The sequence below is a fragment of the Ursus arctos genome, unplaced genomic scaffold (assembly GCF_023065955.2).
Source record: "Ursus arctos isolate Adak ecotype North America unplaced genomic scaffold, UrsArc2.0 scaffold_28, whole genome shotgun sequence".
NCBI classification, from domain to species: Eukaryota; Metazoa; Chordata; class Mammalia; order Carnivora; family Ursidae; genus Ursus; species Ursus arctos.
Window position 1 is genome coordinate 38,734,936 of NW_026622963.1, and position 22,120 is coordinate 38,757,055.

The following is a 22,120-nucleotide window of genomic DNA, read 5'->3' on the forward strand; positions in this document are numbered from 1 at the left end:
GGAGTAACCATGCAGGGAGGAGGGCTATGTGCCGAGTGTCTCAGGCAGAAGAGGGAGAACCTGAGGGCAGGGAGAGGCACGAAAGCGGTCTGGGCCTCAGGCTCCAGGTAACAATGAAACGTCCTCCCTAAAATGCATGTCCCTTCCACCCAGGGGCTCTGAGAGTGGTCAGGAGCAGGACACTCCTCCCTCCAGCCCCATCATCTACTACCAGCAACACCAGCTTCCGTTGTCTCGCTTCTAAAACAGGACGATTATACCCATGTGGCCGGTCTCACTGGGTTCTTGTGAGGACTGAGTGAGAACAGGTGAACACTAAGCTCTGGTGAAATGAATTCACGACGGTGGGGAGGAGATGCAGAAAAGCAGAGCTGCTGTGTACAGATGTGCATGTTGCTCACTGTTCAAAGGAGTCTGGCCTCCCTACCCTGCTGGCCAGGTGTCCAACATCTACTCCACTTGCCGAGCCATTCGACCTGGCACAGGACTGGGGAAGACATGTCTTTTTACAGCGCATGCCATGTCCCTGCCCGCCCCTGCCAACAGGCCACATTCAGCTGGAGGAAGGGGAACGGACCTCCTGCCTGCTCTCTAATGGGCTTTCACAGAGCTCTTAGACCATAATTATTTAATGGAGACATAACTGCAGCAATCTTAGCTTGTCCCTTTGTTATCCGAAGAGATAACTTTTTAAAAAACAGTCGATGGGTTGTTGTTTTTTTTCCTTTTTAACAGCTTCCTACTCTGTAAATGCAGCTGGAGCCCAGGGGGCAGAGTGTCGGCCACTGGAGAGGTGTGGCCATGGCCGTGGCCTAGCTGTGGGATGCCCACAAGCCTGAGGTCTTTCTCCAGACTTGTTGAGTCGCAAATATAGTGCTGTTTTGAGTATGAAACCTGGTGTTGTAGGTTTGCAGAACTCGTGTGGCCTTTCCCTGACACCGGACGCGGAGAGCAGTCAGTCCTCCTTGGTTACGGGACACGGTGCTTGGGTGGGAACCGCGAGCTCTCGGCCAGGGATGATGCCTGGGAGTCTATGCTTTCTGCACCCACATGGAGACTTTCAGACTCAAACCCCTGGAAATTCACCCCAGTTTTGAGAGGGGCAGAGGCAGGGGTGGGGAAGGGCCTGGACCACCGTGCAGCTGGGACTCCAGGAAGGAAGGCCCCTTCTCCCAGCTCGGCCCCCAGGGCTAGAGGCCAGGCCGGGCCTTGAGGGGCCACCACCCTGCTGGACCCTCTCCCGTCACATGGGACACACCGCTCAGCCAACCTCGGGCCCTCCTTTCCAAGCGGTCCCGATGCAGGGCATGGCGTGGGAGGGTACCAGTCCTGGGGCCAAGAGAGGTCAGGGTTCGCTGTCTTCCGTGTCACTTCAGCAGCCCAGATCCCAACCTGTCATCTGGGAAACGAGGTACCAGCTGTGCCCCCTCCCACAGCGGGCACAGGACTGCATGGGTTGATGCATGAAAACACGGATCCCCGAGCTGGCACATCACGTGCTCAGGCCTGGGGCGGGCGTGAGTAGTGAGCTCCTGGGTTTGGAGACCCCGGAAGGACGCCTGGTCACCTCTCCTTGTCGGGGAAGAGGCCACTGTTTCTCCGTGGGCAAGTGCCTGTCTTGTGGGGGCCTCGCCTCTTCCTCTGTGCGATGTTGGGGCCTGTGTGGGCGGCGTGGGTTGGGCTAAGCTGTCCCTGGGCCTTCTCCACCACGGGGCTCATTTTGTTCATGCCTGCACATCTCTGTCCCCTCAGCGAGTGTCTCTTGAGCCCCTAGTATTGCCAGGCCCTGCGCTGGGCCCAGGGACGCCACAGGGAAGGAGGATGTCGTCTGTTCCCACAAGGACCCACCGGACTCCCTTTCGCAGAGCCACTGGCCAGGCCTCCCCGGGCACAACGAAGTAGGAACTCCCCTCCGTGCCAGGCCCAGTCCCGGGGTCCGAGGCTGCCTGCACCCCCTGGACAGGGCACACGGCCGGGGCGCGGCAGACGCCATGATAAGGGCCCCGGAGGACAGACTCACACCCCACCTGGATGGCTGAGGAGGGCTGCACGGAGTCGAGGGCTGACCACGGTGGTTTTCCCGTGGAGGCCGTTGCAGGTGGAGGACCAGCGCGCACGCGGGGCTGGCGGCCGACCGCGCGGGAGGGTCGGGAGGGTGGCAGACAGAGGCAGGCGGAGAGCCTGCGTGGCCCGTGCGGAGGCATTGGACTTTCCTGCAGACGGAAGGAGCAGAGACGCTGAGGAAGGAACGTCCAGTGACCACGTCTGCTCTCCGGACGGTCACTCTGGCTGACGTGCGGAGGAGGGTCTGCGGAGACCGTGGAGGCGGACCAGGCGAAGGGCTGGCACGGCGGGCGCCACAGACCGGGGGAGGCAGGCGCACAGGAAGGGGACGGGCAGGGCGTGGACGCAGTGCAGGGGGGCCGGGAGGCCGGCGGGACCACAGTGGGGGCCGCTGGGCAGATGCTGGGCGTGTTTGAAACGTGGTGCCTGGGGGCACAGGGTCTTGGGAGGAGGGGCCAGCAGGCAGCGCCCCAGCCTGGCGGGGAGCAGACATGCTGGCTCTGGGCCGCTGACCGCTGACAGGTGGGTGGGAACGCTCAGGTGCGCGGACGGTTTGTGTGACGAGGACGGAGGACGGAGGACGGAGGCAGAACTCTGGAGAGCATCGCCGCTTCAAACCCCCGCCTCCATCCGGTGGGGGCAGCGGGACACGCTCACTGCGAAGCGTGCGGCTGGTCTGGCGTCGCGCCCGGTGGGCAAAGACATCGCGTATTCGTTTCACAGGCATTTAGGGAGGCCTTGCTCTGTGCCCGACATGAGGAGAGGTCATTCTTTTATTGTTTCCCAGTTTTACTGAGGTGTAATTTTCGCATCATAAAATTTATCAATTTCAAGAATACAATTCAGTGATTTTTAGCAAATTTATTGAGTTATGTCACCATCACCATATTCCCGTTTTACAGCGTTTTCCGACCCCAGTAAGATGGCTCACCCCTTGTCCCGCCTGCTGCCCTCGGCACCCAGACTGTTCTGTGCCCGCAGGTCTGGCTGGGTCTTGTTTGCACTTGGCTTCTCACCGGGTTGTTGCTTTTGCCGACCGTCCAGGCGACCCCTGCTCTGCACACCCACAGCAACCGCGGGCCCTTCAGCAGCCTGATGCCAACCCCCGACGCCCACGCGCTACCACCTCCACACCAGCGCCCCCATCCGAGCCAGCACCCCCGAATCCACACGTCCGCCCCGGGGTCCGTCACCAACCGCTCTTCCAGGAACTAGCCAGAACTTTGCCGCCAGGGACTCATCCACGTGCCTGGTAGTTCCTGCTCCATCCCACTCCCCCATCTCGATCATGCCCCGATGGCCGCGTGTCCACACGCACAGCCCCAGCTTCCCTCCTGCTCCCTGACGTGAGCCGCCTGTCCTCGCTCCAGCCCAAGGCCAGGCCACCCTCCTATCCCGCCCCTCCTGTGACCATCCCCCTCCTCCCACAACCATCCCCCCTCCTCCCACGACCATCCCCCTCCTCCCACGACCATCCCCCTCATCCCTCGACCATCCCCCTCATCCCATGACCATCCCCCTCCTCCCATGACCATCCCCCTCCTTCTGTGACCATCCCCCTCCTCCCACGACCATCCCCCTCATCCCATGACCATCCCCCTCCTCCCATGACCATCCCCCTCCTTCTGTGACCATCCCCCTCCTCCCACGACCATCCCCCTCCTCCCATGACCATCCCCCTCCTCCCACGACCATCCCCCCTCCTCCTGTGACCATCCCCCTCCTCCCACGACCATCCCCCTCATCCCTCGACCATCCCCCTCCTCCCATGACAATCCCCCTCATCCCTCGACCATCCCCCTCATCCCTCGACCATGCCCCCTCCTCCCACGACCATCCCCCCTCCTCCCGTGACCATCCCCCTCATCCCTCAACCATCCCCCTCTTCCCACGACCATTCATTCCCCTCATCCTGCATTACCCATTTCCCATCTCTGCTGGGCCGCTCTCACCGACGGGTCAGCACCTTCCCCTGACCCCACATCAACCCATCTCTCTCATCCCTCTCCCAGCAGAACATCCCTACGGCTTGTGTACATTGACGTCCCCACTCTTCCCTGGACCCACGGCAGCACGTTGAACAGCTGTATGACAAGGACCACAACCACGAAGTCTCGGTGAGAAGGGCAGTCATGCCCTCGCCCTGCTCCCAGCCAAGCTGCTTCCCTCCCCAGAGGCGACTGAAAGCACCCCAGTCCCCGCCAGGCATGCTGTTATCTCTGCCCAGCCTCTGAAGGGCCCTAGAACCAGCCAGAGCCGAAGGGCTCGTGTGGGCGGCCGGGCCTCCCTCTCCAGCGCCGGCTGCTGCCTCCTTCTCCTGCTCGCTTTCCCACCTGTCCGGAGCCAGGGCTGTTTGCAGTCTTACCTCCGCGGCTCCGCACACACTCTAGACGCCCACGACCACGTTCTCCCAACTCCAGCCAGTGTTGCTCCTCCTGGATGCTGAGCGGCACCTCGGACTTGCAGAAATACCAATCACGGAAACCCCGCGGAGCGTTTCCTTCAGCCTTCCTGGCGGCAGGAGACGATGCCACCGGCCACGCATTGGCCCGGACAACGGAGCCCCACGTCTGCATGGAGAGGCTTGTCCGCTCCCCGTGGGGCCACATCGGGCCCTGACCTCTTCGTACCTGCACGCGGACCCCCAGGGTTGCCTCCGTCCTCTGTCACCTGGGAGCGCACAGCCCCCTCCCCGAAGCTGCAGTCCTCTCTCCCTCTGGCAGCCAGTGAGCTTGGGAAACACCACTGCTTTGCCCAAGACCCGAGACCCGAGACCCGAGACCTGAGACCCAAGTCTTCCAATGATTTCCTGCTTTGCTTAGAATAAAATCCCACCACCTCACCACACCCGCCCCCTGCTTCTCCTTGGAATTCCCCTCCCTCGGGTCTTCAGGACCTGCCTCCTTAGGGACTCAGCTCACTTCCTCCAGGAAGCCCTCTGGGACCGTCACACCACTCTGCTCCCTTCCTGAAATCCCTCGTGTGCAAGTTTATGCCCCCCGGGACGCAGCCCCTTGAGGACAAGCTCCCTGAGTTCGCTTCATACTTTTTAATCCCCCAGCACCTAGAACAGGGACCGGCACGCATGTTTGCGTTCAACCGATGTTTGCGGATTGACTCCTGAAAAGAAGGAGCAAGCTTATCCGTGAAGGATGGGTTTGTAAGGGCCGGGAACCCTTCCCAGCATAATCAGAACCGGCTGTGGTCTTTTTAAGCTAAAAAAAGAAGTTCTCGAATGCAGCTCTCCCCATCAGTCCGCCTGCTGACGGGAGATCTGACGGGTCAGCGAGCTGGTCCTGAGAGTCCCTTCCCTGCTGTCCTACCGCAGGCGATAAACACTCGTCTCCTCTCCCCCCTCCCCACCTCTAGCCTTCCTCTGTCCCCGTATTTCCCTGTGATGTCAGGGGGACAAGCTGGCATCACATCGGACCCAGCGGGGGTGGGAAGGGCTTGCATGCTAACTTATCTCCCTTCAGGGAGATGTAAAATTTGCCCATAAATAAAACATTTTATTGTTTAGCTTGAATGTTAAATTTCATCAGTCGACAGCATGTGTTTCATTACACCAGACGCTGACGTGTGCTTAACAATGAAGTTCTGGCACGCGGCCCTGGCTTGCAGAGTCCTCGAGTCTCCGCGCGGCCCTGGAGGGGTGCCCTGGCCCTCACCTTCCAAGATGGGCCCAGCAACCGGTTTTCCTTCACGGGGACTTCGTGCCGACGAAACAGGTGGCGTCATCGGCTCCAATCGGCCTTCTGCGGCTTCTGTCGGCTTCCAGTCCGCCACGGGCCGGAAAACCAAGTCCCCAGAGTAAGTACCGCTCTGGCCCAGTGCGAGTGCGTGCGGGGAGAGCCCTGCGTGAGGTCCGCAGACACCGGAGAGCTGCGCTCTGCCCACCAGCCCACCTGCCCTTTTCCTCCCTCCCGCGCTCCTGCCTGTTCCAGAACAAGACCCCTCAAAGGTACAAATCGGCATAGGAGCCGCCTTGTTAGAATGAGGACCACAGGGGAAGGGGGGAAGAATGAAGGGGGGCAATCGGAGGCGGAGACGAACCACGAGAGACTCGACTCTGGGAAACAGACTGAGGGCTTCAGAGGGGAGGGGGTGGGGGATGGGCTAGCCCCATGATGGGTATGAAGGAGGGCACGTACTGCACGGAGCACTGGGGGTTATACGCAAACAATGACTCATGGGACACTACATCAAAAAAAAAATGCAATAGGTCCGGGGTGGGGCTTTGTTCTTTTTTTTTCTTCGAAGATGTTATTTGTTTTGATGAGAGAGAGAGAGAGAGAGCTAGCGCATGAGCAGAGGGGAGGGGCAGAGGGAGAGGGACAAGCGGACTCGATCCCAGGACCCTGAGATCATGACCTGAGCCAAAGGCGACGATGCTTCAGCCACCGAATGAGCCCCCCAGCCCCCAAAGCCCCCCGGGCTTTGTTCTAATAAGCTCTCAGGTGATGCTGTCTTGCTGGACCTGGGACCACGCTCTGCATGGCTCTGGAACTCCCTGTCCAACAGGAGAGCCCGGCTACTTGCGGCTATTTAAATTAAAATGAATTAAAAATAAATGAAATTAAAAATTCAGCTCCTTAGTCACACCAGCCACGTTTCAAGGGCTCCTCAGCCACGTGTGGCCAGGGTCTAAGGCCCACAGAGAACACGGACACGGTGAAGGTGTTGGAAATCTGAGCCCCACGTGTGATGTTTCTGCCCCCCCCCCAAGCAGGAGTGTTCTGTCGGGTGGGGACCTGGGTCTCACGGGGCACTGTTCCCCTTCCAGGAGGTCTGGCACCCTGCGGGAGGTTAGGACAGTGGGCAATGTGGGAGAGCAGAGCTGGTGACTCAGGGTGGGGAGGTGACCTGGCCCCCCAGGCCATTCCTCTCACCCTTCTCATTGGCTAGGGGGTCTGGAGAGTGGAGGGGAGCTGACAGGCCCTTTGTCTGCTGCTTCCCCTTCCCCTCCCGTCTTTGTTCCCCCAGGAGGAGGGGGGGGAGGGAAGTTTCCAGAGAACAGAGTTGATTCCGCACACATTGGAGCAATAAAGCGGTGAGACCCGGCTCCCTCCCCTCCGAGGTTCCTTCCAGCACAAAATGCTCCAGCAGGAGAAGGAGGGAGGGTGGAGAGATTTTCCAAGAATGCCTTTCATGTGGACCCAGAGCTGTCATTTTCCCCGCAATTCTGTGAACCAGGCCCCCGGGACAATTTCCCAAAGTGCAGTTGGGGGACATGTGGCCAGCTGTCGCCATCATGGGGAGAAGCCCAGAACCCGGGGCCCAGGACGCGCCTGCTTCACCCCCTCAGAGCTCAGGGCCCCACAAGCTGGAAGGGGCTGGAGAGCGGGGGCCCCTCACAGTCTGGCTGGGGCCCCGATGCCTCCGGCTGAGCGGCGAGGGACTAACTGGACCTCCTTTCTTGGACGAGAACTCTGCTGTTGCTGGAACAACAGCCCAACGTCTGTAAATTCACGTGCAGGGTCCAAACAGGAGGGTCGACCCCTCCGCTGACCAGAAGGTGTGTAGCTAGCGACTTGGGCAGACGGGGCGCTGGCCAGAAGAGCCAGATTCAGAGCCTGCCGCTGGCCTGTCGCGAGGGACTTTGAGCGAGTCTCTCCTCTCTGGGCCTCTGCTGGCTCCTCTATCACAGAACAATGATGCCTGACTTTCCGGGTTGTTCAGTCGCTGGCACCCGGTGAACGCCAGCCCCCCGTCCAGACTCGTAAGGTGTTGACAGTGTGAGAGGGAGACAGACACTGAGCAGAGAGGCATGGAGACGTATGACACGACCACGGTGACAGACGGGACAAGGCGTGCTTCAGAACACGAGAGTCGTATTCCGGCCGATCTCCCCAGGATGCGCAGACGGAGCCGAGAGGCTGACCAGGCAAACGCAGGAGGAGGGAAGACCGCGAGGCTGCGGGAACAGCGTGTGCGAGGGCCCTGTGGCAGGAGAGCCCTTGCGTTGGTCCGCGGGGACGGGGGCAGGGCTGGCATGGCCTGAGGGCAGAGGCAGGGGCACAGGGAAGGCGGGGAGGTGAGGGCGGCGCGGGCGAGATGTGCAGGCCACCCCAAGTACAAACACCTCTGCGTCCAGGAGCTCACACCCACGGAGACAGCGCGGTGACTGCGGAGGTTCCCCTCCCGTCTTCTGGGTGGGTCACATGTGCCGTCTGGGGCCGTGCCCTGGAAGAAAGGAAGATGGCGTCAAACTCATCCAGTTGGAATTTCTAAAGCCGCTGACCTCACGCACGCGGAGCCTGTCTGCGGGGAACGGAGGGTGGGTCAGACCCGGCTCCCAGGGAGGTCCAGGGATGCTGATGGGGGAACAGATCCAGCCTGACCGGAAATGCCCCTTCTCTGCAAACGATCTGCTCTCGCCAAGCTGACCACTGGCCTCTTGCAAGAGAAGCGGAACGTCCATGAACGTCGCGCCCACTTTCCTTCTGACTGCACAAACGGCTTGCATCAGGCGACCACAGTGCCTTGCTGCCTTCATTCCTTCCAGAGGGGGATGTACTGCAGGCAGGACGGGGCGAGCGAGTGGGTACTGATGCTCTGGCCGCTCCGGGGGCACCCCGACCTCGCCCACATGGAATGGCTCAACCCAGGAAGCGGAAACCCTTGCTTGTATTCCCAGCTGTCCTTTACCCCGGGTGCGGTGACTGGCTTCCCTGATGTAGCCCAGGGCAGGGGGCGACGGTGGTGCCCGTGGCGGCAGCAGCCACAGGAGGATGGAGCACCTCGGTCCTGGGAGCTGTTGTAACAGGAACGGCCCTTAGCCTAACTGAACGACATTTCCCTGACAGGCCCCTGACAGCAGGTGAGAGAAACGGGATCCCAGGCACTTTGGGATTTCGCCTGCACATTTTGTCTGGGCCTAGGCTCTGGGGAAGCGTATGGAGAACCGGGGGGTTGGGGTGGGTGCGCCCTCCGGTCCTCCGTGAGCTTGTCATCCACCACGGCGGCCGGGCCTAGCAGCACCATGGGGAGCAGGTGCTGAAGGAGGCTGCTGGGGTTCCGATCCTGGCCGTCCTATTCCCGGCCTGGGACCTTTTGTGATGTCACTTGACCTCTTACGGCCCCAGATTCCTTGTCTGTAAGACCGGATAACGGCCCTACCTGCCTCACTGGGGCGTTGAGAGGACTCCTCTGCGTAGGGGCTGTGACCGTGTTGCCCCGACCCCTTCCCAACAGCCTAGCCCCTCAGTTTCCAGGACACCGGGTCCTATGTAGGTCATCTGCAAACAGGACCTCAACGCGGTGGACCCAGAGAGCGCGGGGAGGGCTCTCTCCGAGCCGGGTCAGCCTGGACACACCCCACAGCGGCTCCTTTGGCGCCCATGCCTCCCTGACCTTGGACTCCTTTCAATGGGCCCCCAGCTCCCAGACTCTTCATTCCGTCCCCCCCCCCCCCCCCAGCCATCATCTATTTTTCCTCCGGGAAGCTGAGAACCACACTCTCGCTCGTCCCCAGGGACTTGGTAGTTGTGACTCAAAAGCAAAAAAAAAACAAAACAAAACCCTTTGTTCTCAGGGCTCTGCTGTGTTGTCTCTCCCATCGAGTGTCAGGGGACAGATCCCTTCCTGGGTGGAATGGAGGGAGGGTCAAGGGGCAGAAGGAAATGCATGTGACGGGGCAAACAGTGGAGACTTTAGATGTTTTCTCCGCACACTGTGTGTCAGCTTACGGAGGATTCAGTCCAGGGCTCGTGCCTGGTCCAGGGAAGAGCGGTATTCGGGCTGCTCCCCGCCCACCCCGAAGAGCGCCGCCGAGCCCGCTGGGTCAAAGGCGGGAGCGCCCAAGAACTCCCGCCGTGCGTGTGTCAGGAAGCATGTTCTGGATTTCGCCAGCTGGTCCAGGCAACCACTGCCCCCAGGTGCACCCGGCACGCTGGGCACCCCGCCAGATGCGGATGCTGGCATTGAACGTGCTTCCCGCCAGCCAACCCAATCAAGCCACTTTAAATCACACAATGGGCTTGCCCCTGGCAGAAAGACCAACTTGCCTGTCCTCCTGGAATGTTTCCATGGAGACTTCCTGCTCCCCTTTGCATTCCAGCCCTGCTGTTCTCCTTATTGGGCCTGGAACACATCTTGCCTGCAACCACCCCAGGGCCTTTGCACTCACCAGTCCTTCTCTTCAGGCAGCCCTTCCCCCAGATTTCCGCAGGGCTGGCCCCTCCACCTCCTGCAGCTCTTCCATCATCTTTGTCGCCCTAACAGTGAGGCCTTCCCTGACCCTCAGTTTTGAACTGCTATCCCAGCCCTCCTCATTCCCCTCTCCCTTCCATGGCTCATTTTCCTCCAGGACACTTAGCATTGCAGGTCCTACTTCTTCTCTCTCCCACTCCACACGAGCAAGGACTTTGTCTTGGTCACTGCTTTACAAAGGAGGGACAGGGTGAAAAGGCCCTCACAGGGGTCTCTGCCTTCTGCGCGTTGTAAAACCAAAGCAATAAGGCCCAGAGAGCACAAGTGAATTGCCCAAGACCACACAGTTATGAAGAGAAGGGGGATCTGTCCGGGTTAATTTGTAGTGAACGTGTTCCCTGAGCACGTCCTGCTGTTTCCACCTTCCCCCCGCCTTCCTCACACGCTGTCTGTACCTACACTCCCCTCCTTCCCATCTCCAGCTGCAGAATGCTCCATCCTTCCAGCCACAGCCGGGGCTTTCCCCGGGAGGACCCCCCCCCCCCGGGCACCCTCACGGGAAGTGATGACCTCCTCCACGCACTCGGCTGTCTCTGCCTCGTGGGGGCACGTGGCAAAGTCAGCCTTGCGCTGTGGTCCTTGTGTGCGAGGCCCCGTGCTCCCCATCCATGTGCTCCAGCCCCTTGGAAGGGAGTGGAAGTGTGACCGCTCTCAGCCCTCCTGTGCCCCCCCCATGCCCCCCAAATACCCATTTCTACCTGAGACCTGGAGGGAAAAGGAAGGGCTTGCTGGCAGAGAGCTGACCCAGGACAGAAAGGTCAGGACGGAGGCCCGACTAGCGCCAAGCTCTCTGGATTTTCTTTCTTTAAGGGCAGGATTCGTAGGTGGTAAATCTTTGAAGCCCCCACAGACCTGCCTCTGTGTCTGCAAGAGGTGTTTGCACCTCTGTACGGACGGAATACTGTCTACACCCGCTTCAAGTTCATTTCTGTTTTGTGAGCAACCTGTAAACTCATCCTTCCTGGATGGACCCCCCCTTCTGCCCCTCAGCCCCCACCTCCAGTGAGGGGGGGTCAGGCTCAGGTCAAATGCTGCGCCCCAGAGCCAGGAGGCCGGCAGGTGCCGCAGAGGGCAGAGCAGGATCAGGAGGGGCCTCAGCCCTCCCATCCCTGAGCCATCTCATCTCGAGCGCCTGCTGGCCGCGCAGATAGGAGAGGCAAACCTGCTGGGCCTTCCAGCTTGGGTTTCACGTAATGAGCCTGTGGAATCCGGGAAGTGATTACAGGCCCACTGGGGAGGGACCACCTACAGGCTCTGAGTACAGGCTCACCAGGAAGAGGCACTTAGATGCGAAAACAGCCCACTTCCACGTGCAGGGCTTGGAAATCCTGAGATGGGGGTGGGGGCGGTCCTGGGGTGAGGGGGTCAGGTCCTCTCCCAGACGCAGGGACTGAGGAGCCCCAGAATGGCCCCAGCGCCCCCCCCCCAAGCTCCGCCAGCCCCAAGGTGTGTACTGAGCTGATCTGGTATCTGCTTTAAAATCAGAGGGCTGTGGAGGCTGAGCTTCACGGGCAAGCTGCCTGTTGCAGGAGAGACCACGGAGGCAGAGGGAGGGGAGATGGGGGCCCGGAGAGTTGGGCCCGTCCCCCCTGTCCTGCGGCTGTCTTCTGGCCCGCCCTGCCATTCCCGCTCAGATTAGAGCGAAGAACTAAGCCAGCCTAGAATCCCACCCACTCATTCCTCGTCTGAAGGGCTGAGCCATTGGAAGCCCTGCCCCCTGATGGGTGCTGGGGTCGGGTTGGGGAGACCAGTAAGAGCCCCAAATGCCGCTCACCGTCCTGGGGACTCCACCACATCCTCCCAGTCCCTAGACTACCCCTAGCAGGAGGTAGGAGCTGTTGCTTGTTTTTCAGATGGGACAACCACGTCTCAGAGAGGTTAAGTCATTTGCCCAAGGTAACACAGCTGGAGAGCTGCGGAGCTGTGATTTGTACCGAGGCCAGTCTGGCTCCAAGACTTTGCGCTTCCAGCGTGCGGGGCTCAGGGAAGGCGATCTGCCACAGGCGAGGCGGGAGCTGTCGGACACGCTGAGGAACAACTTTGGGAACTGCAGTAAGGCACAGCGACTAGGACGTCTTTGAGGCCAAAGGTTCTTAGTCACAGAGGCATGGCTACCCTGAGGCAGTCACTACTCTCGCTGGGCAGGGCCTGAAACGTCTGCTCGCTCCTGCTCAACTATAAACACAAGATTCTCCAGGCAAGAAGGCCCAGCGTGTAAAACAGAAAGCCTCTCCGAGGTGGGGCTCCAGGGAAAGTCCGAGAGCCTGTCCCCCGGTTTGTCAGGGGAGGCGAAGGAGGTCGGGCAGCTGGCAACGAGAGGCCAGCCCCGGGCATGCAGAGGGCACCGGCCAGCGGGAGGCTCAAGGCAGCGGGCAGGGATGGGGCCAGACGCCTGCCAGGGTCCCGCTGAGCCCTGGGCCGGGGCCAGAAGCCAGTCCTGCAAAGGAAAGCATTACACAACCACCTCATTAACTACGTCAGTCGAGAGGGTCAAACTAATTCATTCCAGCTCTGCGAAGCTCTGGTTGGAGGGGGTGGGAGAAGGCAGGCCCCCGAGTTCCGGGACCCTGTGTCCATGTTGGTTTAATTAGCTCCATGGTTCCTGCCTCCCTCAGGGACAGCCTTGCATGCCAGCCCCCGGGCAGCTGCCCGGTGCCCTTAGAGGAACCAGGAAACGAGGAGGGCAGCCGGGGCAGCGGGCCAGGGTGCAGGCCGGTGTGGACCGCTTGCCCGGAGCTGCCGGGGCCGGGAGCCCAGGGGGCGGCGAGCAGGGACACGAATACAAAGACCAGCACTGGAGGCTCCCTGGTAGGCTCGGGTCAAAGCACCGGGAGCGTCTGTCCTCGGGAAAAGGATGCCAGCGGGCTCGTGGAGTGTCAGGCGCGTCAGAGCGTAAAGAGCGCAAGGGTGTCATCAGGCGAGCGTGGGGCAGAGTGTAGGCGCCCCGCGGGACTGGGCTGTGGCAAGCGTCGGGACGGGAGGCCTCCCGGAGAAGTCACAGAGCCCTAGAACTCCAGCACGGGTCACCAGAGGCATGAGTATCAGCTGAGAACCCCCTAGAAATGCAGATCACCAGGCCCCACCCCAGGCGGACAGGAGGAGAAACTCCAGGGTGGGAGTCGGCAATCCGTCGCCGTATGCACGCCCCCGGTGACTGTGGTGTGAGATCAAGTCTGAGAGCCGCCAGGCTGCGGAAACGAGCGTCCTCAGATCAGCTTGCTGGCCATGCAAGGTCCCAGGCTCCAGGCCTAGGGAATCAGACAGCGGTTTCACGAGACCTCGGGGGCCCACAGGCGCCTTTGGGGTTGACAAGCGCCCCACCTGAGCTCTCGCCCTGCGATTCTTCGGTCTGGGTGTGGGACAGAGAGAAACAGATGGCGATGGGGACATGGCCCACACAGTGCCCGACACCGGCGAGAGCTGTCCTCCGGCCTTCATGAACCCAGTCTACTCCCCGAGAACGTCACCGGAAAAAAAGAGAAAGGAATAATGGCTCCTGAGCCCGCAAAGATGCGCATCGCCGACATTGTGCAGAAAGCAGACCGCAGAGGCAGCAAGACAAACGGCCCAACGGGTGCCATTCATATCCCGCGGCAGACAGCTGGGGCCGCGGCGGAGTGGGCAGGCTGCCGGCCTCTGCCAGGCGGCCATGATTTAAGGAGAAGCAGCTGAGGGCCCCTGCAAGCTAGTGCACAGCCCGCGGAGACGGTCCTGGGGGGACAAAGCTGCAGAGGCGGGGGGCCGCCCCTGTGACCTGTCGTCGCGGCTGCCCAGGGTGACTCGGGCTCTCATTCCTTCCGTTCCTTCCGGGGAAACCAGCAGAGGGGCTCTGATGAATTACAGGACAGGAGCCGCCCCGGATGGCTCGGAATGGCTTTCCGCCATGACACCAGAAGGAATCCCTTCCTTCCCCATCTCCCTGCGGGCTGCTCCCTGCTTGGGATTCTACCAGACGAGCCTTTCCGCTCCCTTAGCGAGAGCTGCTCACTAGTATTTACCCACGAGGCCGGTAGGTGCCGGGTCGGGCTCAGTGCTGTGTGCGCACTTCCTCATTCGAACCTCTCGACGACCCCAGTAGGGAAGCAGCACAACCCTGCGTCTCTGCCAGTGTTTCCATATTTACTAAGGTATTTACTACTCTACGAGGGAAAAATTAGGACTAGAAGAAGTCGGGTGGCTTTCCAAGAGTCCGCTGGAGTAACGGCGGTGGGAAGAAGGGCCGGGGGTCCCGGCGCCCCGATCTCCAGACAGCTCTAAGCCCTCGGTGCTCGGCGTGCGGTCCTGGGGGACCCACGGCTTCAGCATCACGGACAGCTCGGCGTGCAGCAATGTCTGGTTGCGCCCCGATGTACAACTCAGACTCTGTGTGTGAACAAGACTCCCAGGATCGGCTGCAAATCCCCCTCGCACGAGTGACGCCGCTGACCTCAGTGAAGGACCCTCCAACGGGCAGGAGTTTCAGCTCCCTCCGGCGAGCCACCAGCTGCTGGAGGGACACGAGGGAGGAGAGAGAAGGACGCCGGGCGCGCCTTTGCGACTGCCATCAGCACACCAGGCTGGCCTGGAACGCAGCCTTCCCCCGGAGAGGCCCTATCTGCCTCTTCTCCTGCAGACTCGAGCTCGGGGGTCCCGCGGACGCCTGAGGGCAGGAGCGGCAGAAGGATACTCCTGCATTTCTCTCTCCCTGGGCCTCCACAGCTGCCCTGGGTGAGGGTGACCGCAGTGCCCCCTCCCTCGCAGGTGTGCTCTTGGGACCTTCGGGGTGGGGAACGGTCTGCCACTCGGAGCAGGACACGAGCTTGACATTTGGGATCCCGGCGCCTGATCCCGCTGCCCGGCGGAGAGGCCCGGTCTGGGTCCCTCCCTGCGCCCCCTGAACCCTCTGCTCCTCACGCTCGCCGGGGGCGTCCTGTCTGCTGATACCAGCACTAGCGTGGGGCTCTCCCCACGGATGATTCTGCTCTCACGGGACATGGCACGCCCAGGCCTCCGAGGACTGTGCCTACGTCACACGTCACTGGACCACGGCCTGGTTCCAAAGGACCCGAGAGGGCAGGGTCGTCAGGACTTGGCCTGGCTCCACACTTCATGAGCCACATGGTCCTGGGTGAGTCTTTTAGCCGCCCTGTGACTCAGTTTCCCCGTTTGCAAAGTGGGACTAAGTCCCCAACTTACAGGATCACTGTGAGTATTAAATAAAACACAGGTTAAATACTTAGGTCCAGCATCTAGCCGACACCAATACACGTTAGCTGTTACCAAACGTGTTTCAAAGGCTCCAAGAAGCTTCTGTTGTGAGACGTGGCCCCGATTTCCCAGATGTTACAATGGTGTTACTCACTCAACAGGAGAAGGGTTCCAGAGCCAAAGATGTTTGGGAAACACCATCGTCTTCCCCAAGAGATGGCTCACAACCTTTAAAGGCCGCCTTCCAAAGCAGCCTCCAGGCTGGCTACCGCACTCTGCATTTTCCGGGCTTAGGCCATGGAGCCCCCTGGTCGTGGAGTTACAGACACAGTCTGGGGAATGCGGGAGTCCGGCTCTCTCATTCACAGATGGGGAAACCAAGGCCCAGAGAGAGGAGGAGACTTCCGGAAGTTACCTGCTAGTTAAGGGGTGGAGCCTGCCCACGGGACCACATCTGTGGCACCAGCCTAAGAAGGAGGAACCGCGGGAACGCAGTCAGCCCCCAGCCAGGTCCTGGGCCAGCAGCGGAGCCAGCCCCAGCTCCGTGGCTTCTTGCTGTGTTTTCTTGGCGCCAGAAGACTGTGACTCGGGGGAGGGGGCAGGAGGTGAGCAAGGAAGGTCTGAAAGGCCCAGGGCAGAAGGCTGACCCGAAACAGGCTGACCTCCCCTCCTGAGGCAGCCGTGCGGGGCCGACCCTGGCTTCTCCCGGGCGGGCTGGGATGCCGACCTCCCCCACCTGCCCCTGCAGCTGGTCAAGCGGTGGGGGTGGAGTGTGGGGGAGGCCACCCGTGTCCCACCTGCCCCCAGGCGAGCCTTGTGGAGCGGAGGAGCGCGGACCTAGGGTCACCATTGCCCCAAAGCCAAGGCACACGCACGGGGACCCACGGGCCAGACTTCAGACCACATTTATGGTGTCCGCTGGGAAGTTCTGTCCTCGCTGCCGTTAATGTGATGACCGCTTTGCTCTAAGAGCAGTTTGTGTTCCACTGGCTAGGGTGAATTCCTATGGGGGGTCGTTAAGGGATTCATCAAACTTCAAACCTCGGTGTGATGTTTGCGGTCACACATGGCTGTTCTCAGGGACCCAGGGACTCTCAGCCTTTCCCTGTGAGACACACAGGAAGCACGATGCTTGTCCGCGTGCTGGGTCGGCCCCCGTGGGAACAGACTCCCTCGGGTCGGCAAACGCCGTGAAGACTGGCTGCTCTGAGTGTTGGTACAGATGGGGAAGGCGCTCGCTTGGATGCAGTGCTGGTGAGGTGTGAGCAGACACAGACCCGGCCGAGAACACCCTGGCAGCGTCCGGTGAATGGGGACATGTCCTTTCAATTGTCCTGCCCGTGGGCCTGCAATTCCATCTTTGAAGATACGCCCCAGAGGCGTTCGGCTTGCACGCAGGAAACGTGTCCGGGGAGGGTCACCGCCGGATGTCGGTCATCGTGCACAGCGGGAAACAAGCCACGCTAAGCGGAGTAAAGCCCTACAACGGGGTGGGTCACAGCAGTTAGAAGCAACGAATTAAAGCTACATGTGTCAGGGGCGCCTGGGTGGCACAGCGGTTAAGCGTCTGCCTTCGGCTCAGGGCGTGATCCCAGCGTTATGGGATCGAGCCCCATATCAGGCTCCTCCGCTATGAGCCTGCTTCTTCCTCTCCCACTCTCCCTGCTTGTGTTCCCTCTCTTGCTGGCTGTCTCTATCTCTGTCGAATAAATAAATAAAATCTTTAAAAAGAGAAAAAAAAAATAAAGCTACGTGTGTCATGGTGGGGTAAACCCCAAAACTGCTGTGTGATACAAAATTAAAACCCTATTTCCATCAATTTTCAAATGGAGGAACCAATAGTAGATACCACAGACACATCTACGTTTCTCGGTGTAAGAGCCTGAAAAGCAGATGGGAAGGATTACGCTTCCCTCTGCACGGTTGTCCCTGAGAAGGCGGAACGGGGTGGGGACGGGTCCGTAAGGATGAAGTCCAAGGGAACTCACGTTCTCTGGAAGGCTGCTGTGTCGTCTGGGTCTCTCTTGACCTCGGCTTCTCCTGAACCCCGGCCACCTGCTCTGCCTCGGGCACCTGCCACAGCAACGGACCTGTGCAGGCCCACGTGGTCAGGCCGACGTGGTTCCACCCGAGACTGACCAGACTCGTGCCCAGAATCTTGGGTTCTCCTATCCTTTCAGGACTCAAGTGCAACACTCGGCCGCAGGGCCTGGGGCCTGGCTTCCTCGGCGGCCACGGGTAATGCAGTGGTTCTCAACAGGGGTGATTTTGCACCCCAAGAAGCATTCGGCAACGTCAATGACGTGGTCGGTTGTACACGTGCTGTACGTGGGGGAGCCACTGGCGTCGAGAGGCTGGAGACCAGGGTCCTGAGCAGCCTGCAGTGCACGGGACAGCCCCGTACAACAAAGAGTCGTCTGGCCCAAGGTCGGTAGGGCCCAAGGGGAGAAAGCCCAGTGTAGCTGTGTGACCTCAGGCGAAGTACTTCACCTCTCTGTGCTTCAGCTCACTCATCTGTGAAGTGAGCACAGTAATCGTTGCTGTGAGGACTAGATGTGTTGGTGATTTAGGCCAGTGTGTGGCTGGTAGAGAACTGTTATGCGTCATGGTAATAACAGTGTCTCCGGAGCAGAGAGACATTAAACACCCCAGTGCTCAGGGAAGCCACCCACAGCCTCCGAAGCTCTAATCGTTGCTAGTTACACATGTGACACACTGGAATTCTAAAATGCACACTTTCCCCACACTCTGACACTCTGGACTCAGGATGGACTGGACTCACCGTCACGGTTGGCAGGGGGCCGTGGGACCCAGCCGTCGCCGTCCACACGTGTGCATAGAACCTTGGGGGTGGGGACGGGCAGCTCGGAAGGGAATCCTGGGACGCTGGAGAAGACCCCCCTTAAGAGCGGCGTGTCGGGCCCCTGGCTGCCTCACTCAGGGGAGCGCGTGACTCGATCTGGGGTGGTGAGTGTGAGCCCCACGCTGGGACTAGAAATGACTTAAAGGCACATCGTAACGGGCATCAGTTGAGCGTCTGACTCGGCTCCGGCCGTGATCTCAGGGTCGTGGGATAGAGCCGGGCGTTGGGCTCCGGGCTGGGGCTCGGTGCCCAGTCCGCGTGGGTTTCCCCCTCCCTCCGCCCCCACCCCAGTCATGCCGAGTGAAAGAGTGACTCGGCAGAGTTGTGCCCTGCTGAAGCGAACCCATTAGGCCTCCATTTTCTTTACGAGTGACTAAAAGCGACACATCGTGACACGTTGGTGTCTACGTAAATCGGGCAGATTTTTCGCAAGGACACGATAAACATTCTACGTGATAGGGAAGCCTTGTGCCCTGGGTGGATCGCAAAGCGTCCTCCTCGTGTAGCCGTGCATGAAAGAACGGTGCCTCTTGCAACTGTCGGGTCACGGAGGTGGTGAACGTGCGCGGTAATCGCTCAGTTACTGAGGTCGGGAGCCGCGGGCCGGGCGGGGCGGTGTCCCGTTAATCTCGGCGGCTCCGTCACCGCACTGCTCCGGCTCATGTTCTGCGCACGCGCAAACCAACCGAGCGCAAGTGAAGCGGTTTCCCCGACGACCAGGGCTGGTCAGTAGAGCTGGAGCTCAACCCCCGCTCACTCTCTGTGTCCTGGTTCGCTCGAAGCCCCATCCTTGTCCCCAGGTTAGCAACAGCACGACGTGGCTGAGCCAGGGAGCCGCCGCAGCTCGCGGCTGGTCCCCCCACCGCCAGTCCCCGTGCCCTGGACGTTCCCTTGCCGGCTCGCTGCAGCGTGGCGTCTGGCCAGGTCTGTGAGCAGCAAGGGGCACCACAGCGGAAAGCCTGCTGGTCCCCCCACTTCCCTAAGGAGGCAGAGTGCGTGTGCTGTCACAGCTGAGAGGGGCCCCAAAGGATGGAGATGTCTACAAGCTTTGGGTAAAAATCATGTGTTCCTGAGCGGAGCCACACCTTTGGGATTTTCCACTTATTCCCCTTTATAGCAAAGCTCTGTGCCTGCAGATTCCAGAAAATCGTGGAGCAAAGCAGTCATCGTAGCCAACCGTCCAGAGGTACTGTTCGCAACGGCATCTTCCATGTGCAAGTAATAAAAGCCCAGACGAAGCCTGGCAGAGGCGTTAGCGAGACTCCCATCCAACGGTCTCCTCCGGCGGTTTGGGCGTTCCCGAGTCTCCCTGCCTCGGGGGCTGCTGGGAAAGCAGGCTGGCTGGCTGCAGGGGCGTGGGGGGACAGGGAGCAGCGACACAATGGACAGACCTGCGTTCCCATCTTGAAGCTTGTGTGACCTTGAGCAAGACCGTCCATGCCTCCTTCTCCCAGCTTTAAAATGCACGCCTCCCCCCACCCTGCCCCAGCAGCCCGCAGCCCTGCAGAGTCTGGTTTTCATTCTCTTCCTCTTGCAGGGCCTCTGAGCGAGTTCCTGTGCCCTGTTTCTCTCAACAAGGATAACCACTTCCACCTGCCTGTGTGACTTGTTCCTGGGACGAGGGACGGTCTGGACAGGGCTGGGCTGCCTTGCATGTGTGGGATGAATGCTTAAAATATGGGCCCCTTCCCCTCCCCCAGCCTCCCCAGGGCTCAGAGCTGCAGGGTGAGTGGAGCTGCTGCCTGCTGCGGGGGTGGGGGTCTTGCTTTGCCCAGATGTTTCTTCTCACTCACTCCGATAGACGCTGAAAGGACTGGGGTCTCAGCCGTCTCCGTTGTTTCCTGCCCCATCCTCCCACCCAGGCCCAGAGAGGGCGGGGGTTTTTCTCAAAGTCTCAAAGGTCGCCACCGAGGGCAGCTGGGGTGTGAATCCTGGTGGCCTGGCTCCAAGTCTGGGAACCCCAGGGCGGGGGTCAGGAGATTCAACCAGGATTTAAACCCAGCGTGGCCCCCAGCTCGCTGTCCCCTCTGCCTCCTTACCCACAGAACAGGCTCCTTACAGCCGCCTCAGGGGCTGTGGGCACCGAAGAGGAGGGTACGTGAAGCTCATGCGGTCTTGGCCTTAAAGCCTGTACGGACCCGAGTGACAAGTGCTGGGGCTTCAGTGGGGACAGCGTCAGCGCCCCCCACAAGCGCAGACCCCGACTCCTTCTGAGGAACCCTAAGACCGTCCCATCATTTAAACGTCGTAAGCAGAGGCTCACTGGTTGAAGGGGAAAGCGTGACTCAAACCACCCTGCGTATCATATGTAAATTATACCTCAGTAAGTCTGGTTTTCTAGAAACTACCGGAGATTGATAAAGAGCAAAACTCCTGACAACAGATGGGTGTCACCCCGTGTGGGGAAGCTGGAGCATACAGCATGCTCTGCAAAGGGCAGTTTGGGCAAGATTCGTCAAAATCAGTAACGCACCTGCCCCTGGGTCCAGCCATCGCACCAGCCGTGGCCAGCTGTGGACTGTGGCCTCCAAGTGTCAGCTGGGTCAGGAGGGGGGTTCCTGTGCTACAAAAGGTGCCGTGTCCACCCAAGGGTGGGGGTGTGGGGAGGTGACCTGACGAGCATCTTTGCACCTTGCGGGGAAACTCCCACTAGGCTCGTGGGCTCGGGGGAGCCGCTCTTGGCGGCCAGGGCGCTCCAGCCTCGGGCTCTGCGTCCAGCAGACCCGCACCCTCATCCCGGCTGTGCCGCCGCCGAGCTGCGTGGACACACGTCACGTCGCTTCTTTGAGCTTCCTTCCTCCGGAATTCGCTGAAGATGACGCCGCCGGCCATGATGCGTTGGTGTGCGAGTGAAGTGAGAGCCACGGGAGGCGCCCGGCTCAGCGGCTAGTGCTCGGCCAGCGAGCCGCGAAGGTTCCCTCTTCTCCCGTTTCTCTGTGTATCATCTTCCTGCCTTTGTTCCTTCAGCTCTCCGCTGGCTCGTCTTAGTTGACGCCCGCACGCCCGATGTCACGGCCCAGCGGCTGGTAAAGCAAACCTCAGACGCGGGGGGGCCAGGAGGCCTTGCTCACGTCCTCCCCTGAAGCTCCTGCCTGCTCTGCCCTAGGCCTGCCCCCCTGCCTGCCCCTGAATGCCTGCCCGTCTGCCGCTGGCTCTCCCCCTCTTCCCTCCACGGCCCCCAGCCAGCTCCCAGTGTACACAGAAGGCTGGGGCGGTAATGCAGGGAGGCTCTGTGTCCACGCCACCCGGCGTCCTCCTAGGGGACTTGTTCAGCGCGTGACCCTCAGGGCGAGGACCTGGGAGGGAAGGGGCGTTCGGAGGCTCACACTTGTCATTGCAAATCTGCTCCGTCCCCCCGGAAAGCCCTGGTCTTCCCATTCTGCAGCCCTTTGCTCAGCCTTGTTTCAGAACGTGCTTTCATCAGCCACAGACTCGGGCGAACGCCGGCCCGGATGGAATTTACCAGCAAGACACTGGGCAGCAGCAGAGTCTGCGGGAAGGCCGGAGGGAAGAGCCGGACGAGGACCAGGGCGCCCGGAGCTCCCCGCCGGCCCCTCGGGAGGCTGCCATGGGAAAGAATGACGCTCACGGCTGTTTCCTGCCCTTCGCCTGGTCTTGCGAGCGTTTGCGCAGCGCCCCAGCCGGAGCGGCTCCTTCGCCCTCTGGCCGGCACACGTGGCCCTGCCCAGCTGGACTGTTTGTTTCTTGGGGTCAGCCTCAGTGTCTGTGTAGTTCATAATATTTACTCAACGTAGGAAACCAAGAAGTATTATGAATAAATTCTGGTGCCAGAGG

General features: G+C 60.6%; 1 long non-coding RNA gene across 2 annotated transcripts; it reads left to right on the forward strand.

Moving 5' to 3' along the window:
- Positions 1-5,602: 5,602 nt before the first annotated feature.
- On the forward strand, positions 5,603-22,119 carry LOC130541969 (uncharacterized). 2 transcript variants are annotated; one of them, XR_008956133.1, is made up of 3 exons: positions 5,603-5,874; positions 19,443-19,511; positions 19,863-22,119. It is a non-coding gene; the product is annotated as an uncharacterized LOC130541969 (long non-coding RNA). The 2 variants fall into 2 exon arrangements; XR_008956132.1 differs by having other exon boundaries at positions 19,443-22,119.
- Position 22,120: the final 1 nt, after the last annotated feature.